Source organism: Cryptomeria japonica, chromosome 5 (assembly GCF_030272615.1).
Source record: "Cryptomeria japonica chromosome 5, Sugi_1.0, whole genome shotgun sequence".
NCBI lineage: Eukaryota > Viridiplantae > Streptophyta > Pinopsida > Cupressales > Cupressaceae > Cryptomeria > Cryptomeria japonica.
In genome coordinates this window covers 582,283,110-582,305,708 of record NC_081409.1, presented here as the reverse complement: position 1 = coordinate 582,305,708, position 22,599 = coordinate 582,283,110, and positions in this window count along the sequence as shown.

Below are 22,599 nucleotides of genomic sequence, written 5' to 3'. Positions count from 1 at the left end.
ATACCTTGCAATCTTATACCTTCTCCTTCAGATTGAGCTATTGGTGAAACCAAGGATGTACTCCTCCTTAGCTTGTTTGTATTATCTCCTTTATTGTGATGTGGAATGCTCTCCAAGTGCTCAACAAGATAGATTGGATGTGATAGGATTATTGGATGGATTTTGGATGGATTTGAATTGAAATATTGAAGGAAGAAGAGAGAGGAGAAAAGAGTAGCATGACAATGCATGAGAAGTGGATGATTTGTGAGGAGAAGAGGCTCTAATTTACAGATTGGAGGAGGCCAATGGAGGGTCAATATTAATTTGATCATGAAGGGTTGAGGTTGATTTGAGATAGAAGGCATGGATCAAGGGTGTCTTGGGAAAAAGGGGAGAGAAATTTGAATTTCTTTGAGAGGCTCAATGTTGATGTGACATGAGTGGGAATTAAAAATTGAGGGATAATGATAAGTGGGATTATGAGAGATTATAGAAGGATTAATTAGGTTGAGTGGGATTAGGAAAAGTGATTTGTAGGAATCACATGACTAGGTTAATTAATTAGAATTAATTAACTGAGTGGGTTTAGAGGAAACAACTATTGGAGGAAACTTTAGAAGAATAGGGGAATAATTTATTTATTTAATAAATTAGTTATTGGACAATAGTGATAGAATTAATTAATTTAGATTTAATTAACAATGAGAAGAATAAGGATAACACAATTAAGTCAATTAATTATGTTGACAGCTTAAATTAATTAAATATTAATTTTAGGTGTCTACATTTTGCCCCTCTTTGATATAGCGTCATGAAATGATGTTATATCAAAGAAGAATAAAATATAGTGGAAGAAAAGGATAAGGACTAGTAGCATGATGCCCCAGTCATGAGATAAAGAAAAGGATAAGGACTAGTAGTAGGATGTCCCAGTCATGAGATGAAGAAAGAATGATGATGAGAAAGGATGATGAGGAAGCAGTGGTATGCCCCCTTGAGAGGACATGCGAGTTTGAAGAACACGAGTGTGCTCTCGAAAGGAATTAGAAAAATAAGTGATGAAAGGATGTAGATAATGAAAGAGGGAAGTAGGATGAGTTGGAGTGTTGTGAATTAAATGAGACAAAGAAATGATAAATGGATTGGATTTCTTGTTGAGAAAGTATAAAGAGAAAACCTAGATTTGATATTTCCATGGAAAGTCTACACCACTGATTATAAGAACCAGGATGATATGAAGATCCGAGGTGTGGATTGATGCTCAGTCAAACAGGAATGCCTTGTGCACAATCATGAAAGTGTTGATAAACACTAATGCAGGGTTGTCGGTTTGTATAAGAAAAACCTTCAAAGACACCATGCCATGAAAACTATGCTCCATTATACACCAGCCAAGACATACCAAGATATAGGATGATCAAGGTAGTCCTGAACAAGTATACTCCTGGGATACAAGATGAAATCAAAGAGAAAAGCTCAAGAATGCAAACAACATGCACATGGCCAACTGACACCTCTTACTGAGAGTATGACATGGATTTGGATAAACTATCAGACTAGGGAAGGAGACATCCCAATGTGTAGGTGATGGATTTTGATGAACTGCCAGACATGGGAAGGATTCATCCTGGCGGGAAGAGCAATGGATTGATTTATGGATAACAAAATACAAGCTGGATGTGCAAGATCTGCAAATGAGAGGATTGTTGCTTGGATTTGATTAGAAAAGGATGGATGGGTGCTTGGATTACGCACAAGTCAGTGCGAGCTTAGGTAGATGGGGAAAGCCCAGTATGATGGATTGGAAGAAGGATAAATGATTAGATAGGATGAAAAAAGGGGGATGGATGATTGAATAGGATTGGATTGGGGATGGGATTATTGATTAAATTGGAAGAGATGGACAATATGATTGGATGAGATAGGACTAGACTAGAAATTGGATAGGATGGGGTATATTGGTGGATAGGATTTGATTGAATGGGACCAATGACAAGGGAGAACCAAGGATTGGTAAAAGGATGGATGGATAAAAGGAGGGAGTTATTGTTTGGATATGAGACAGTTGGATGGAGTGGATTGATATGTATAGGATATGGAGGACTGGAGGGTAGGGTGATGGAGACCCACAGACTATGCTGCAAAGGAGTGCAATGCCCCACACTAGAGGTGGTGGAATTATGGATGTAACAATGGTGGATATAGATGTATGAGGTGGAAGGATAATGTGTAATGGATATGGATGGTAGTGAATTTAAGGCTTGTATGCTCCAAATCAAGCATGCATATACATTATTTTGCCTCTTATATGATCAAGATGAAAGATAAGAATGGAGGATTCATTTTGATAGGATGAGGGATATGAGATGGAGGATATGGATAGGATAGTCAAGATCAAAGATAGGAAAGGAGAATGGACTTAATTAAGATGCAGATGGGTGGGAGGATTATGTGAATGAAGCTTGCCCTTGAGTGTAGAGTGCAAGGGGATGAGGGGATTACACATGATGCTTATTTGCCAAGTTTTCATCATGGTACTTACCCAAGGTGCCACAAGAAGCGGTTTTCACCATTGGATGAAATGATTTTTCTTTACTTTTTTTTGATTTTTTTTTGTATTTTTCTTGATTTTTTTATTTTTTATTTTTTTTGAATTTTTGGAATAGTTTGGATGGATAAGGATGAGGATGAGTAGATGTGGAAGCTAGTGGATGTATTAAAGAGAAAGGGAGGACTCAAGAATCTAGTTCCATAGATGGTATCCCTTAGTATTTATTTGAACTGGAGGTATGCTCATAGATGTTGATAACAATGAAATGGATAGGGGATGGAAGATAAGGATTTGCAAAGGATTGGACTAATGGAATGGGATTGTGAAAAATGGATGGTGGATAATTGATGGGGTATTATAATTTGTGGAAGATCAAGATTGGCACACACCTTGAAGGGTGGTGGAGTAGTGGGCGAGAGTGTTTTGAATTAGATAGAGGATAAAGTGTGGATTTTGGGAAATGTGGACCCAAAATAGAAGAAGGGGATGATGGAGTTGGGATGGTGGATTTTGGGTCATAAGGACCCAAAATGGATTTTAAAGATGAAGGAACATTAGATGGAGGATTGGAGGACTTATGAATGGATGGAGCTTTTGGATTAGCAAGTTTGGATGGCAATTTTGATTTTACTTTGCGATGCATTTATTCTTTGGGAATCCACATAGTTTTTGTTTTTTTTCTTTTGGGGCCTTTGTGGCCTTTTTGATTTTTCTCTCTTTCAGATCGCATTTTTCTTTTGAGCTTGTTGTTTTGAGGGGACAATTGATCCTTTGATTTTTGTGGATTTTGAGCTTTATGATTTTTAAATTGGGCATCCAAATTACTTCCAATAGCAATGGGATGGGTGCATGAGGATGAATGACTTAAGGATTTTATGGATGGTGAGATGATGGAGGGAGCATGTTGGGAGGCATTCAATGATGTGTGCCTTTGTTTATATTTCTTTAGGATTATTTAAGGTGATAGGTTAGCAGATGGAGGGATCTAAGGACCCAAAATGGATGTGGATGATAGGGGATAATGGGATTTTGATTTAGGAGGAATGGAGGATGTACCAACATTTTGAACATTACCTTGAGGACCCTTATTATTTTAAAAACAAGATGCGAGTCCATTTTGATGGGGATGAGATGTGGAAGCAATATTAGGATCTTTAGATGGATTGGGATCATGACATGGAGATGAAGGTATACTTTGATCTTGACTAGGAGGGGTATCATGAGATGGAGTGGGAGGAGTGATTGGATCATTAGATGGAAGAGGATCATGCGATGGAGGGTGAGGGTTGGATAGAGGAATCATATGATAATGAGAGGAAGTGGAGGGAATTCCATAATTAGATGGAGGTGAGGGAGATGCATCATGAGATGGAGAGTATTCTATGCTGGCATGCTTTGGAACAAGATTTTGGCATGTTTGGAGTTGTGAGGATTGTATGATGGAGGAGGATATGGAAGCTTCAACTTGGGTGGATGGAGGACTTGAGGAGACTTGGCCACTTTGCTTCAAGGTGAGTATTTTGTCTCCTTTGCTAGCATGTCTTAGATAAGATTATGGATGATGGAGTTGGAGGATCTGGAAAATACATATTTTGGAGGATTAGGATAAAATGGAGGATTGGGATTGGATGGGAGATTGGGATTGGGATTGGATGGAGGATTAGGATAATGGATTGTGTAATTAGGATTAATGATTGGAGGACTATGGAGTAAAGGACTTGGATGGGGAGTAGAGGTAATGAATGAATTGTAGAAGGATGGGGATTGGGATGTAGATGGGGGGGAGATGGAGGTATACATAATGGATTAGAGGAGTATATGGATGAGGGATAATATGGAGATATGGATGGGGAATAAGATGTAGATATGGATGGGGAATAAGATGGATTTCCCTTGTCAAAGGTAGAGGAAGGATAAGAGATATGGTATAGATTGGGATTGGGTGTAATGTGTTGAGATGGGATGGATAAAGGTATGATAGGAAAGTGGGAGATTATGGGATTAACTTGGTAGGAAGGTTCATGAATTTCCATGAGAATCTTCTCATACCAAGCTTTGAAATTTGGGGTAGTCATGTTGAGAGTGAAGGATTAGATTGGAATTGGGTGAACATGTTTTGGAGGGGAAAGATTATGAGGATGATGTTAAAAGAAGATGAGGATTAGGACCTGGCTTGGAATGATGATGGATTTGATTGGATTGGATTGGATTGGATTGGATTGGACTAGTCCTTGGATTAGGACTTCATTTGATTGGATTTGGATTTGATTTGATTGGATTGGATTGGATTGAATTGGATTGGATTAGTCCTTGGATTAGGACCTGGTTTGATTGGATTTGGACTGGGTTTGATTGGATTGGATTGAATTGCATTGGATTATTCCTTGTATTAGGAATTGGTTTGATTGGATTTGGACTGAGTTTGATTGGATTGGATTGAATTGCATTGGATTAGTCCTTGTATTAGGACTTAGTTTGATTGGATTTGGATTGGATTTGATTTGGATTGGATTGGATTGAATTGGACTGGATTAGTCCTTGTATTAGGACTTGGCTTGATTGGATTTGGATTGGCTTTGATTTGGATTGGTCCTTGGATTAGGACTTGATTGGATTTGGATTGGGTCCTTGGATTAGGACTTGATTGGAATTGACGATGAATTGGATTTGATTGGATTAAGGGATTGGATGATTGCTTGATGGAGGATTGGATAATTGGATTAGGAAGATGTATGGATTTGATTGATTGGAATTTTGGAGATTTGATTGGATTAGAGGGAGAATGATTATGGAAGAACATATAGATAAAAGGAAGAATAAAGGGGGAGGCTACCCAAAGTCAGATGAATTATTTGGACAAAATTTTGGTTGAGGGAGGATGAATGGATGGAAGTGGTTTGGGGATTGGAGAATTTTTTGGATAGATTGAAATGGATTAAAGATTTGATGATGACAAGATGGAATTTGGAAAGAGGGATGATTGATTGGTTGTGGGGGGTGGACTTGGCAAGAGATTTCAAGTAAAGAAAACACAATGGCCAAAAACAATTAGACTCAAAAGACACTCATGCTCTTTCACAATATATCCTATGGCAAGTAAGGACAATAGTCAATGGATCCCAATGTTAAGTATTAGAGACAACTGAGAGGGGGGGGTGAATCAGTTGTCTAATAAATTCAAACCAAAACCAACTTAACCAAACTTAATGCTTAATATCGGTAAACCAAACTTAACGATGGTAGACAGTTTATTAGTTAATTGCAATACCAGTAAAGATTAATACATGAAACAGAAAGACAATAACATCCACAACACATAACACTAGTATTTGTATATGGAAACCCTGTAAGGGGAAAAACCACGGTGGGAAACCTTACCCACAATCAGATGATACTACTGCAGAGAGTATGTGTATACAATAGGGGCCTGCACATGCAGAAAGGCCAAGCGCCTAGAGCTCACTGCTCAAACACAAATAGGAGTTACACTGACTACAATTGCATGGTTAAATCCAATAATGATGTACTGCTCAAAATAGCATCTTCATATGCTGGATTCAGTATCGGTTCAATTCTGATATGTCTTCACAAAACCTTCCTTCTACCTTCAAATGATGTCTGCATGTATAACTCTGCTTATTCTCACATATATCTTATTGCAATATTTTTTACATTCACCTCTCACTTCTACTTCAATCAAATAAGATCTTACATATATACCGAAGCCTAGGACCAAAATGTATAGGCCATCTTTACAAAAGATATTACAATAAAAACAATTTACAAGAAAAATAATAATGGATACATTATCTGATTCAACATGTCAGCTTTATGCATTTACAACATTAATAAATCATCTCCATAGCATGTCGTGCTGATCTGGAATAGATAATCTTGTCAGTGCTTATCCTTACCTATTTGCCGGTAACAACAAATATGTAAACATGAATATACTAATGAACAAATCTTCAAGACAAAGTGTCTAAATGATGTCTTCGACATAGCCAAGTATTTTCCATGTCATTCCAAGTGTCAGTGAACAATATATCCTACTGATGAACCAGATACCGGTGACTGTGTATAAGTCACTTGCGTGCCGGTGAACATTTCCAATTCTCCAAGTGCCCGAGTTAATAAGTGTTGACATGAATGACAAAACCATATCAACATATCCAAAATACCAACACCCAATTAGTTTTCCAACTAGGCTTACCCAGAGCAGACACTTAGATGCTTGACCCCACTGGCTCCCCTCCATGGCACTCACTTCTCTGGGGTAACGAAGCATCAATTCCCATGAAAACTCCTCATGGTGAATTTTGTGTCTCTACTAAGGGGCGTAAAAATATGGGTAGCTTCGAAGGTCAAGCCTCCTGCACTAATGACTAGAAGGTTTTTGGCCACTATGCACAAGGTGTTTAGTATGGTTTCCCGTTAGGAGCTACCCTTCGTAGGTGCAAGCACAATTGAGGCCTATATCCCAACGAAGCACCAATAACTTAGTAGTCACGCAAGTGTGATTGAGATCTCTAGGATCCTACTAAGTACCCAATGTGAGAGTGAACTCTCAAATAGCCCCAACCATTGATTCTTTCAATCTCAATGACCTATTTATTATAGTGAGTTGGGAACCCCAAGTCTGGGTGTACTCACTTGGGTCATTCCCCTCTCACCAGCTCTAAGAGAAACTTGGGAAGGTAGGCCTGCTAAGGGTAACACAAGCAATATTCCTAGGAAAGACCAAAGGGGTCTAGATTTCTGATTGCTTAGATAGGCAAGAGCATACTCTCCTACCCTTTGACTCTTCAAGACAAAGAAAACACAAGATTATTTTACCCCCTAATTAGATCTAGGTGCTTAATAAAAGAAACACAATGGTTGCTTGAACCTCCTAGGCAACCTGCAAAACCACTTGATTAGTAGTTTGAAAATGAAGTCTTCAACAAGTGCCCTGCAAAAGACAAAAGAATGACAAAAATGTTTTTTATTTTATTTTTTGGGGAATGAGTAGAAAAACAAGAATAAAAACTTTTCTACTAAAGACTAATGTGGATTTGGAGGAAACTTTGATGGGTAATTGGGGTTTGACTAGGTTTTTGACAATTTCTAAGGGATAGGAAAGCATAAAATGGGGATTTTAGAGGCGAGGTGAAGGAATGGAAAAAATTGTCCAAGAGGGACAAAGGAGAAAAAATTGGAGATAGACACTATGGCAAAATTTGGAGGTGATTCGATAAAATTGGAAGAAGTTATGGCAAACCCTAAAAATAGAGAAATGTGGGATTATGGGATTCAAAAAGTGGAATTTGGGATAAGGTCCTTAAAGAAGGAAATGTACAAAATGAAATTGTGGGGGACCTAGTCAAGTTTCGAGGAAAACAAAGTGAAGATAAATATTTTTTTTTTTTTTTTTAGGTTTTTTATTATTCTTGTGGTCGCGCTGATTAGCAGACAATTGCGCTAACATACAGAATATTAGTATAAAACAGAGTATATAATAGAAGCAGAAAAAATTGCAGTCGCGCTAATGCATGGGCACTCACGTCAAAACAACATGAGATAGCACCCAAAAATTTAGAATTAAAATTTTAACAAAACGCTCGTGCTGAAGCGACAACTGAAAAACAAAAACACAATTACTCTACTGTATTTTTTAGATTTTTTTCGATTAGATTTTACAAAGAAGAGATAGAAGTGAGAAGAATGGAAAGAATGAAGAGGAGGAGATAGATGAAGTTGTGTGGCGGTCGTGCTGAAGCACAATGAGGTGCCTAAAAAATTTTCAAATTTGAGCGGTCCCGTTGATCTAGCAAACAGTTGTGCCAATGCACGTGCACTCGCGCTGAAGCATGAGCCTGTGAGAAACCTTCACAAAAAACTCAATTTTTTTTGTTAAACTCGGGACGTGGGTCCCATCGAGCGTGCCAAGATGAAGAGGGGAAAACATAGAAAGGGAAGATCAGGTGGTTAGTATGCAAACAAAGAATTCAAACACATAAAAAACATGACACATCAACAAACCATATGAAAACATAAACAAATTGTTTATACCTTGCAAGCTTATACCTTCTCCATCGGATTGAGGTATTGGTGAAGCCAAGGATGCACCCCTCCTTAGCTTGTTTGGATTAGCTCCTTGATTGTTATGTGGAACACTCTCCAAGTGCTCAATAAGATAGATTGGATTTGATAGGATTATTGGATGGATTTTGGGTGGATTTGAATGAAAGATTGAAGGAAGAAGAGAGGAGAAAAGAGTAGCATGACAATGCATGAGAAGTGGATGATTTGTGAGAAGAGGCTCCAATTTATAGATTGGAGGAGGCCAATGGAGGGTCAAGATTGATTTGATCATGAAGGGTTGAGATTGATTTGAGATAGAAGACATGGATCAAGGGTGCTTTGGGAAAATAAAAAAGAATATAAAATTCCTTGGGAAAAAGGGGGGAAAAAATTGAATTTCAAATATGAGGAAAATAAAATTCCAAAATAAGGATGCATTGAGGGATTCAAAGAAATTTGAATTTCTTTGAGAGGCTCAATGTTGATGTGACATGAGTGGGAATTAAAAATTGAGGTATAATGATAAGTGGGATTATGAGAGATTCTAGAAGGATTAGTTAGGTTGAGTGGGATTAGGAAAAGTGATTTGTAGGAATCACATGACTAGGTTATTAACTGAGTGGGTTTAGGGGAAACAATTATTGGAGGGGACTTTAGAAGAATAGGGGAATAATTAATTTATTTGATAAATAAATTATTGGACAATAATGAGAGAATTAATTAATTTAAATTTAATTAATAGTAAGAAGAATAAGGATAACACAATTAAGTCAATTAATTATGTTGACAGAATTAAATTAATTAAATATTAATTTTAGGTGTCTATAGAGTTGATGCAAAGTTGTGTAGAGAGTGTCATATGTTTTTTTTTGATGGATTTTGCCATCAATGACAAAGTGAAGAAGTCATTGGCTAGGAGGGACCTCAAAGAGATTAGTCTAGACCGATCAAAAAGAGAAAACAAAATGGAAACATAGGGACATGATGGAGGAAATGGAGAATAGATTGAATTATATCATAAAAACTGATTACAACCAACTGATAACAATTGGGTTACAGAAACTGGCTCACATGCCTGATAAAACATGCTCAAAATACAGAATAGGTCACAATCGGGACCTCAAATCTTAAGATCTATCTTCTATGCTTAGTATAACTTCTTTCATTACATTCTAATTTTCTTTTAAAATGAATTATATGATCCAAGGGAATCCGGTTGGCCCAAAAGGATCAAAACCCGAAGGACAAGACCTAACGTGCAAAACCAACAAGGCCAGCCTCTACCAAAGAGATTCCTCTAGAAAATCCAAAGGATGAAGTTTAGATCATGAGAAAAGGTTGGTCACATGCTAAGGAACATCAGAACCAATGCCGAGGGATCTATAAGATACAAAAGGGATTCGGTGGGTCACCAATGCAAATAGGTCCAGGCAACCAGTAATAGAATATTGTCTTGGAAACTAGTAGAGATAACTTGCTGGAAAATAATCCAAATGCTCCATGGTTTGGAAATAAGATAGGTAATCAGGTCTTCAAGAAAAATACAACTCCATAGGTTCCGGTGAGCCAAATACATGACACACATAAATAAATGTTGAAACTACAAACAAAAAGAAAACCATAAAGGAAATATTTTGGTTGATGCAAGATTTATATGAACCGCGGATGCTCTGGCATCAGACATGTGGGGTTGTTGAAAAAGTGAGTCTCTCACTTTGCTGGGCTTAGAGGAAAACCAAGGTGGTCTACTTTTGCCTGATAAATCCAAGATGAATCTTCAACTAGTCTATCCTTCCACTTCACAAGATACTCCTTATACTGACTACTCTGGGTACTATGCCCAATCCTATTGTCTAAAATGTCTTTAATCTAATTTGGTTCCTTTCGGGGAAACTTTTTCTCCAAGCTTGGAATAATATCCTCACTGAATTATGGGTCATGATATTGATGAAGATCTGCAATGTTAAACACAGGTGAAATACTCAGACTATCTGGTAACTCCACTTCATATGCATTCCCAGAACTGAACTTTCTCAAAATCCTACAAGGTCAAAACTTTCTCATCTGCAACTTGTTATAAGTTCCAACCAAGATTATTTCTTTTCTCAGATACACCATCAATTCATCACCAACTTCAAATTCCTTGTGTCTCCTCTTCTCATCTACTTTCTCCTTATACTTGTTGTTCATGTCCTCCAGATGTTGCTTAACTTGAATATGTAAGTCCTTCATGTGATCTACAAATTCTTCTTCTTTTGAACTTCTTTAGTCTTCACTATTCATATTTCTTAATTCTAATATACCTCTACGATATACTCTAGTAACAATCTCAAAAGGTGTTCTTCCAGTACTCCTGTTTACTAAATTATTATAGGCAAACTCTTATTGTGCAAGGATCAAATCCCAACTTCTAGTTTTATCTCAAATTAAACATCTCAACAAATTTCCCAAGCTTTGGTTAACTACTTCTATCTGTCCATTAGTCTGTGGATGAAAAGTAGAACTAAACTTCAAATCTATCTTCATGTTCTTCCAAAGTGTACTGTGAAAATAGCCAAAAAACTTAGTGTCTCTGTCTTAAACTATGCTCTTAGGTAATCCATGCAGTCTCACTACTTCCTTAAAAAATAGGTCTGCTACATGTAATGCATTTGATGTCTTCTTACAAGGTATGAAATGAGCCATCTTTGAGAATCTATCCACAACCACAAATATATAATCATTCCCTCTCAATGTTTGAGTAATCCAAGTATGAAATTCATGCTTATATCCTCCCAAGGTCTTATCGGTACTGTCAAAGGTTTATACAATCCCACATTTTGACTACTACCCTTTGCAACTTGACAAACTCTACAATTTTGCACATATTTCCTAACATCCTTATGAATCTAGGGCCAAAAGTAATGCTTAGTCACCAATTATACTATTTTGTCAATACCAAAATGTCTGGCTAATCATCCACTATGTTTCTCCTTTATTAGATTCTCCCTCATAGAACTCTTAGGTATGAATAGCTGTATTCCTCTAAATAACATCCCATTGTGAATGAAGTAATCTAACCACTTGCTTCTATCTACCATAATCGGTTCTCTACATGCTCTCCAAGGTTCTGCAAAATCCAGGTCATCATCATACAAGGTCTTCAATTCCTCAAATCCTAATACTGTCACTCTCAACTCTGTCAGCAAATTCCTTCTCCTACTCAATGCATCAACAACTTTGTTATATTTTGCACTTCTATGCTTCAACACAAAGGTGTAACTTTGAAAAAATTCTACCCATCTCATATGTCTATAGTTCAACTTACTCTGACTATTCAAATACTACAAAGCTTGATGATCTGTATACAACACAAACTCCTTAGGCAATAGATAATGTCTCCACTTCTTAAAATCTTGAAATATGGTATAAATTTTTTTATCATACATTGAATATATCCTCTAGGCATCATTCAATTTTTCATTGAAATAAGCTACTGCTCTCCCTTCGTGACTCAAAACTTCTTCTATTGTTGGTCCTTTTGCATCACAATCCACTTGAAATACTTTATTGAAATCCGGTAAAGCCAACATAGGCTGCTTAGTCACTTTCTATTTTAACAGTTCAAAACTTTTGTTTTCTCTGGTGGTCCACTTGAATTCCTTCTGATCTCCCCTCATGGTCTTAGTCATAGGGTTACAAACTGAACTGAAATTTCTAATGAACTTCTGGTAGAAACTAGCTAATCCATGAAATGATCTTACCTCTCAAATGCTTTCTGGTGTAGGCCACTCAATAATTGATTTTACTTTCTCAGGGTCCATCTTCAAACCATCCTCAGATATCACAAATCCCAAATCGGCTAATTCTTCCTTCATGAAAGTAAACTTCTTAAGATTTATCACCAACTTTTCTTCCCTCAACCTCTGCAAAATTTGTCTCAAATGAAACAAATGTGCCTCTTTTGTCTTACTAAAAATCAGAATTTCATCCAAATATACAATAACAAATTTACCCAAAAATTTCTTTAGTACCTCATTCATCAGCCCCATGAAAGTACTTGGTGCATTAGTTAACCCAAAAGGCATCACCAACCATTCATATAGTCCTTCATTTGTCATGAATGTTGTCTTCCTTTCATCTCCTTCTTTTATCCTAATTTGATGATATCCACTCTTCAAGTCTATCTTTGTAAAGTATTTGGTTCCACTCAAACAATCCATTATGTCATCCATCCTAGGCAAAGGAAACTAGTATTTCACTGTGATCTTGTTTATTGCTCTGAAATCGGTACACATTCTCCACTCTCCATTTTTCTTAGGTGTTAATATTGTTGGTACTGCACAAGGGCTTAGAATTTCTCTGATCAAACCTTTCTTCAACATCTCTTGCACTTTTCTATTCATCTCTTCATTCTCTGCCAGTGTCATCTAGTCTGCAGCTTTGTTAGGCAAACTAGCTCCGAGAACCAGGTCCATGCAATGACTGATACTTATCACAGGTGGAAATCCATCAAGCACATTATCTAAAATGATGTCTTCATATTCTGTCAGCAAATCTTTTATCTCTTCTGGTTGTTCCTCTTCATGCTCTGGATTCTAATTATTCTTAGGAACTAAGGAAAAACACACATTCTCATGTTTCAATCCATCCAGGAATTTCCTTCTATCCACCAAATAGATTCTAGCATTCACATAGATTTCACTCTTCAAAGGTTCCTCCAAGGGCAACAAGCTTTGATTCATCCCATTGGCCACAATAGTGTATGTATCCTTCCTCCCATCATGTATTGCTTCTCTATCAAACTGCCAAGGTCTACCCAAAAAAAGATGACAAATATCCATAGGCATAATATCACACAAGACTTCATCATGATAATTCCCAATTTTGAATTTCACTAAACATTTCTCACTTACTCACAACTTATGTTCATCCTGGATCCATGCTATTTGATAAGGCTTAGGGTGCTTCAATCTTTCCAAATTCAACTTAATCACCATCTCTTTTGAAACAAGATTATCTGAACTACCACTATCAATAACAACTTTACAACACTTACCAGATACCTTACATCTGGTCTTGAACAAATTCTTTCTCTATAAGGGCTCTTCATCTCTCTCGGTATGGCACAAAGATCTCGTCCTCATCAAGATTTCTCCATCTTCTAGTTTATTATCTGATCGAGTGGGGTTTTCTTCCACCACTAATGCTCTTCCAATATTCTCTATCTTCTTACACTCAAAAGCATGATGTCCTTCTCCTCCACACTTATAGAAAGTTCCTCTAAACACTATCCTATCTTGTCTTCCAAAATTCTCATTCTGGTAGCCATCTAGTTCTCTCCTCCGATAGAAATTTCTATCATCTTTCCAGTATGAAATACCTTCTTTGTTCACTTATTTACCCTTGTTCTAATTTCTACAGGCTTTTCTACCTCCTGTATATCCTCTTCCTCCTTGAAATCTTCCTCTGGAAAACCTTCCATCTCTGCCTCTCTGCCTCTCCTCATGTCTTTTGTTTAGCTTCTCTTCTTTCTTTAGGGCATACTGGTAAGCCTCTTCAACACTCTGTAGTTTGATCAAACTAAGTTCATCTTGTATAGACACCCACAATCCATTCAAATATCTTGCAACTTGTTTGACTTCATCACCAACATGTCCGGATCTGATATTCAACTTGTAAAATGCTTCGGTGTATTCCTTCACACTAGATTCCTTTTGTCTCAAATTTTGCAACATTCGGAACAGATTAACTTGATAATAAACTGGCATAAATTTTAATTTCAACTTAACAATCATCTGATCCCATGTCTTGATCTTCTCTTTACCACTTCTCTGTCTATCAACCTACAAATTCTCCCACCAAAGAGATGCATGACCTTTCAACCGGGTATAGGCATATTTCACCTTCCTTTCTTTTGCAGTGTTTTCAAAATGAAAATATTTCTCCATCTCCATGATCCAATCCATCAATTCATTTGAATTCAATTTTCCATCATATTCCAATGGGGTAAAATGAGGTTTAGTATTTTCCCTACTCAAAACCCTAAAAACCCTTTCCTCATCTGGATCAAGCGCCAGTGGGTTTACTTGTTTTGTTGGGGCTTCTTCTCCTTCATCTTCACTTACATCTTCAATGTAGCGGTGGTGCGGGAGCACCTAAGGTTTCTTAATAAACCTTCAACTTTTAGTGTGATTGATCCTCATTGGGTCAATGGTTGAATAAAGGACTATTGAAGAGTCCAAAAGTGTGCTTTGAGTTTTTTTTGTAGTTTTCTTTGTCACTATTTGCTAAACTTAGCTTCCTACCCTGTTTTGGGCCTATATGCCTTTGTAAGCCTTAAACGACATCACATAGAAAATTTCACAAAAAAAGTCCTTGTAAGGTCTCATAAGGATTTTGAAGATTTATTTTTGATGTTAGGAAATTATCATAGGTAGTTAAGATTGAGAAGATTTGACATATTTGTCAAAATGCATTGTAGAGCAAAAGTTGTCATGGTAGCTTGACAACATTTTGTCAAAAATGTGAGCAATTTTGGAAAAGTGTTCAAAGAGGTAGTTAGTGGTCCAATTGATGGTTGGATATGATTGTGTGGCATATATAAGGCCACACAAAACATTGAAGAAGATTTAGAACCTCTGATTGAATTTTCAATAGCAAACTGAAGCAATTTCTTGGTTTTTCATTAAATTTTGTCAAATTGCTTATTGCAGTCTGTACCAAATGGACTAGTTTCCATACTATAATTTCATGGAGGCTTATTACTTGTTGTTGTGGTGCTTAAAAATTATTTGTGTTCTTTCATTTTGCAGGTTTAGTAGTTGTACATAAATTCTTTCTTTTCTTCATTGTTCTCAGTTTGTGCAAGGGTTTACGCCCTAAAAATGACTCCATCTTGATTTCCCACTATGGGTTGCCAACAAAATTTGGGATTCAAGCTATTGATCAGTCTATGTACATTGTAATTATTAAGTTTTGTGACCAGGAAGTTGCATTTTCTCATTTTAATATCATGCCCTAGGCGAGGTCTGTCATAGCTCGACTAGGGAACATGACTGCACAATACCTTACTCCTTGTACGAGTGGACAAATTGAATAGTGAAAAGTGTTTGGTGTTGAGGGTGAATTCTAGATAGAGCCTCAGTGTAAGTGTGCTGGCTTGACAGGGTGTTGAGATATATAAACCCAATTGTTGAATGCTCAGAAGTCCTAAACCCTTGAAAAGTGGCATTTTAGGGACAGTCCCTGTATAGACAAAAAAAACCACCTAACCTAAAAAATATTGAAGGGTTTCCAAATGGGTATTCATATCTACAAAGCTTCTCTAGGGTCCTTTGAAAGTTTTTAGAACCAAAGAGAAAAAACCATAAAAAGAGGGCTAAAAGGGGCTCTTAGGGCTACAAGCCCTTAATTATAGGAACTATGAAAATGATAAGAGAGTGAAAGGGAGTAGACACCAAAGAAGCACGGAGGGAGTTGGAAAACCATGTTAGATTCTTCTTAGACCCTTGCAAGTGAAGAGAATTGAATTAGGCATGTTAGAGGTTGAACTTACTCATGTGAGTTCTAACCTTGGATTTGAGTAATTGGAGCAATTGAGTTGGTAGAGAGTTCTCCAAAGGAGTTTGAGTGTTGGGATAGATTAAAACAAGGAGAGCAAGGAATAAACAAACAAGAATGCCCATAATAACACCTTTTCCTAATCTATAAACCAAATTGCAACTCTTTTGAGAGATTCTCCCTATCAGTCAGCCTCTTCTCTGGGCTGTCTACACGACTTCCAACCGGGCTGCTATTCCTTGTAACATTTCCATCATAGTAGGGTTTGCATTCCCATGCACTCGACCATTCCTTATTTCTCTTCACTCCATCTTTACGTCAATCATCTGCAGCTATAGCTCGGATCCAGAGTCCACCACCCTACAACAAAATTCTCAAGACAACACAATCTTCAGAATGAAAGCTCGCTTTGATACCACTTGAAGCAGTCACTGGCTAGGAGGGACCTCAAAGAGATCAGTCTAGATTGGTTAGAAAGAGTAAACACAATGAAAACACATGGACATGATGTAGGAAATGCAGAACAAATTGAATTATATCATGAAAACTAATTACAACCAACTGGTAACAACTAGGTTACAAAAACCAGCTCACAAGCCTGCTAAAACATGCTCTAAATATTGAACAGGTCACAACCGAGACCTCAATTCTTAAGATATATATTCTATGCTCATTCTAACTTATTTCATTACATTCTAATTTTCTATTAAAATGATTTATACGATCCAAGGGGATCTGGTTAGCCCAAAAAGTATCAAAACCCGAAGAACAAGACCTAACATGCAAAACCAACAAGGTCGACCTCCACCAAAGAGATTCCTCCCAAAAATCTAAACAATGAAGTGTAGATAACAAGAAAAGGTTGGCCACATGCTAAGGAACATTAGAATCAACAATCAAGGTTCCGCAAGATATGAAAGGGATCTGGTAGGTCGCCAATGTAGATAGGTCCAGGCAACCGATAACAAACAACTGTCTCAAAAACTAGTAGTGATAACTTGCTAGAAAATGATCCAAATGCTCCATGGTTTGGAAATAAGGAAGATGATCAGGTCTTCAAGCAAAATCCAACTCCATAGGTTCCAGTGAGCCAAATCCGAGACACATAGAAAGAAATGTTGAAACTGCAAACAAAAAGCAAAATAAAAAGGAAATATTTTGGTTGATGCAAGATTGCTACGAACCAGGGATGCTCCTACATCGCAAAGGGGGAGATTATTGTAGAGATGTTGTTGATGGTTATGTTTGATTGTCATTGATGTTCTTGGTATTGGTGATCCAGAATATGTGTTACCAAAATATTTTATGCTTCGGAAGATGTGTTGTCAGTGATTCGGATATTTATGGTTATCAGATATTGTATTGATTGATGGTATTCATGTGCATCATGGTTCCATTCTTATTTTTTATGTTTTTGGCAATCACGTTTGGGTCTAGATTAAGTCTAGAACTAGAGGATGTGTAGCGACTTTGTTGTAGCATATGAGTCTTGTTTTGGGTTCAGAATTTGTAATGGTTATAACATGTTGATTTGACCATTGATGTGTGTTGTGACCTATGATCTACTTCTGATTCCTTTCCACCATCGAAATGTTTAGTGTTGACCTATTTTAGATCTCTATCTTGGCTGACTTGGAAGATTAAGCTCCCTAGAAGACAATATGAGGATGATCTAATTGTATTGAATAGAAAAAGTATGACATTATTATTGAAGATATATGAGATTAGAAAGGAAAGATTTGATTTTTGGTGATATGTGAGATTGTGATGGTATAGAGGCACTAGAAGTAGATTAGGTTTTGCAGATTATGTTTTAGTGGTGAATTATTTCTTTCTTTCTCTCTTTCTTCAATAGTGATCCTTCTTTTGGGCAGTGAGCCCTCCTGTAGTGAGCATTTTGGAAGTGAGCCACCCTTTGTAAAAATCAACTTAACTGATGTGTTATATTGAGAACTAACATTCTCTATGGTTTTTCCCTTCTTGGGTTTTCCACATCATATCTGGTGTTCATTGTGTGATCTATAGTTTGTTTATGTTTTCATGCTATATCTATCTCAGTTTATTTTGTTAGTTGGTCTAGATGTGAAAAGAATAAAAGAAATTGATTTAAATTATCAACTAATTCACCCCCCCTCTTAGTTGCCTGAATATTCAACACATTGCAAAAAATTCAGGTCAAGATAAAATGCATGGAGAGAAAAACTAGGAACAATCTATTATATTTTATTTATATTAAGAAGAATCATCATACAATATTAAAGTCTCAACTAAATGTAACTGATTTATTGAGTGTAAAAATGGTAGAATGATCAATCCATCAATAGTTGACTTCAAAAGAGAATGGAACCCCTTTCTAAAAAGTATCTATAGGCTTAAATAGGTTCATCCCACCTCATAGGGAATAGTTCCTTAAACTGAATGAACACTTGTGTATCTTTCATTTGTGCTAATTACCATGACAGTCATTGTAACTACCTCTAGGGTAGATATTCTTGCATCATTACCTTATTCCTATGCTCATTACATTAATGCCACTTGGAATATCCCTTATTTCTATGGCAACTACTTGGGCAAGTTGAATTCCTAAATCACATGGATATACCTATTGGCATTATGTGAACTAGTATGACGACATAATGATATTGTATGTTGTCATTGATGTCAATATGTGATGTGAAGTGAACCAATATATGTGATATGTGAGAAGAGAGGACCAACATATGTGTGAACCAGTATATATGCCAAAGTGAAGTGGTATATTTGTTCTAGATGAACAGGCATGTCAAGGTGAACCGGCATGTAGTTATGGGAACTGACACATGGAAGCATTGTATGACTACCAGTTGGTAGGTAGTTTCCAATTCAGGATTTCCAGTTGGAGTACCTTAAGCCTGTGTGACTCAAACGGTGATCTTCGTGTGATGAGTTAGCAGTATAACGGAGAATAGATCGAGTTGCCACATAAGCTCTGTGCACGTGAAGGATCTTGCATGAAGAAGACTATCCCTATCCACCTTGGAAATGTGCCAAGTTTGTCAAATGGTGATAATGCGTGATGGGTTATTAGCCGCCATGAAATTGGTGGACAATGGACGATGGAGAATGCCTTGAGATCAATTCAAGAGTGTTGCATTTAATGCAGTATGATTCAATGGTTAGGATTGAACCATTTGAATTTCTTAACCTAACAGGTTTAGGGTTTAGGATTTTTGCTACCGACCTGTCTGTTTCCTATAAGGTCGATGTTGTGTTTCTTTCTAAGGTTGTTGGCAAAAGTTGTATGTGTGTATCCAAGGGAAGTGATACGTGTTTCTTGCCAGACCAAAGGAGAGAAGAGATACCTACAAAGTGAATGTGCAGAAGGTGGAGAAGAGCCAAAATGGATCTACATTAGCATTGAGTGTTGTTATCATATCATTGTAATTCCTATTGATCTTTGTCCACTTCAATAGTTGTGAAATCCCTTAACAGGGTAGCCTTAACCGGCTTGATACAAATCCTTTAACAGGGTAACTTGAAGTTATTGAGTTCTGGGAAGCTATAGAGCTCTGGAGATCCTTTAGCTATTGAGTTCTTGAAATCCTCTAACAAGGTAACCCTAACCAGGTTTAACCCTTAACTGGGTGATCCGTAACAGGATCGGTTCCTAGCAAAACCTATTGTAATGTCTTTAACCAGACAAGGCTCCTAACAGATAAGACTTCTAAAGAGTTCAACAATAAGCTTGTGGGTATTCATCCCCACCGTGGTTTTTCCCAGTTGGGTTTCCATGTGAAAAAAAAATTTGTGTCATGTGTGATGCTTTGATGTTACCTGTTAAGCATATGATGGTTCTGTGTTTTATGCCTGTCAATAAAACATGTTGAACTAGCTGTTGTGAAGATATGATGGTATATTACCTGTTCATACTTAAGGGTGAAATGGTAGTGTAGTTCTAAGTTGAGTAGGAAGATAAGTGAGTATCCAGTTTATGATTGTTTTAGTTATTCTGGGTTTTACCAGTTTCACTCAGCTTCAAACTGGTGTCACTATTTGCCAGTCATTTGGAGTAATTACTGAGAACCGGTTTTGAAACTATTTTTTTGCCTGTACTGATTCACCCCCCCCTCTCAGTACTAGTTTGGTACTATTTTCTCATCATTGATTTATCAATTGGTATCAGAGCATCCTCTAGGTCCTCTGTGTTTTAAGCTTAACTGCTTGAGGTAAAGATCCCAGTCAAATGATGAAGAGGGAAGGTCCAAAGTTTAGCAGAGAAAATTTTGGTATATGGAAAGATAGGATGAAGATATTCAATAGAAGCATGGGTGCTCAACACTGGAGTTATGTTGAGAATGTCTATGTTGTCCGTAACGGTACTCTCACCGATGACCAAAAGAGAGAGATACAAGAAAATGGGCAAGTCATGGAAGCCCTTATTAGTAGTCTATCTGACATTGAGTTTATTTATGTTCAAGACAAGATAAATCCCAAAGAGGTATGGGATGCTCTTGAAAATATCTATGGTGGTGATGAACATGTAAAACAGGCTAAGGAAGAAATCTTGAGAGGGAAGTTTGAAGATATGCAGATGGTTGAAGGTGAGACCATTCAACAGTATGGAATAAGGATCAAAATAGTTGTTGGAGAAATCAAGAGTGCAGGTGGGAAAATAGAAGATTCCACTGTGGTAAGCAAAGTCCTGAGATCCCTGTTGTCGGTCTATGCAATAAGGGTTGCTGCTATTCAGGAGATGAGATCAATAGACAAGACTAAGGTATCCTTGGACTCCATCATAGCCAAGTTGACAACCTATGAGCTAAATATTTTTAATGACAGTGTTCAAAGGACTAAATCAGCATTTAAAGCCTTTGCTCTACCATCTAGAAAAGGAAAAGAAGATAGCACTAGTGGTGAACCTAGACAAAGTAGAGAAATGAATGATGAGGAGATTCTGATGGCATTTGAAGCTCTTCTTGCCAGGAAGCTTCCTAAAGGAACTGGTAAATACAAAGGTAAGTTACATTTGAAATGCTTTTCTTGTAACCAGATAGGACATATTGCTATAAACTCTCCTAATGGTGATAACAAGGACAAACCAGAAAGGTTTAGGAAATTCAGAGGAGGAAACTAGAGAAACTATTTTGTGGTAGTTGATGAAGGTGCGACAGATAAAGAATCAGAGGATGAAGAAAATGAAGATATTGTGTTTGTTGTTGTGAAAGAAGATGTGTCAGACAAGAAGGTTCTTGTCTCCCAGTTTGATAATTCTAATGAGTGTATCATTGATAGTGGTTGTTCTCACCATATGAAAGGTGACCGGAGCAAGTTTCTATCGTTGGAGGAGTATGATGGTGGTGTGGTTCGCTTTGGAAATGATGCACCATGCATGGTCAAAGGAAGAGGGCCCATCTCTCTGAATGGAAAGAGTAGTGCTAACAATGTGTACTGGGTTGATGGTCTCAGACACAAACTTCTGAGTTTTGCCTAGCTGAATGACAGTAGCCTTACATTAGAATTCAAGAATGGAGTCTGTAGAATCAAAGGAAAAGATGGTGAATTGGTGGCCACCGGCATGCATACCAAAGGTAACCTATTTCATCTGAATTCAAATATAAGTACATGTCTTATGGCTAAGTTTGATGATAGCTAGATATGGCATAGGAGACTCTACCATGTAAACTTTGATAACATTGTGAAGGCTAGTAAGATCAAGGCAGTTAGAGGGTTGCTAGTGCTAAGCAAACTGGACAATACCTTGTGTAGAGAGTGTCAATTAGGGAAAATGTCTTCCTAAACCTTTAAAGGTAAATCTTTCACTGCTAACAACTTGCTTGATCTTGTGCATACTGATTTGTGTGGTTGTATGAAAACTAGAAGTGTGTAGGGTGATAGGTACTTCATGATTCTCACTTATGACTACTCAAGAATGATGTGGGTCACATTCTTGAAACACAAGTCTGAAGCCTTTGTGAAATTCAAAGCTTTCAGAGCATTAGTGGAGAAGGAAAGCGGTAAAAGGATCAAATGTCTCAGAACTGATCTTCACTTCCAGTGAATTCAACAAGTATTGTGAAGAATTTGGCATCAAGAGGCAATTGTCTACCCCCCGGACTCCACAGAAAAATGGCCTAGCAAAGAGGAATAACCGAACTGTGGTTGAAGCAGCTAGAACCATGTTGATTCAAGGAAAGGCAGCTCACACCTTTTGGAGAGAAGCAGTGAGCACTGTAGTCTACACAATGAATCGGGTACTCATCAAGAAAGGTAAGGACAAAACTCCTTATGAGTAGTGGACTGGTAAGACACCTGTGGTTAACTACTTTAGGGTTTTTTGGTAGCAAATGTTACATCAAGAGGAGTGAACATCAGGGAAAATTTGAAGCTAAAAGTGATGAGGGAATATTCCTAAGATATTCTACCAAAAGTAAAGCTCTCAAGTGTTACAACAATAGGACTCAGAGAATTATGGAAAGTATCAA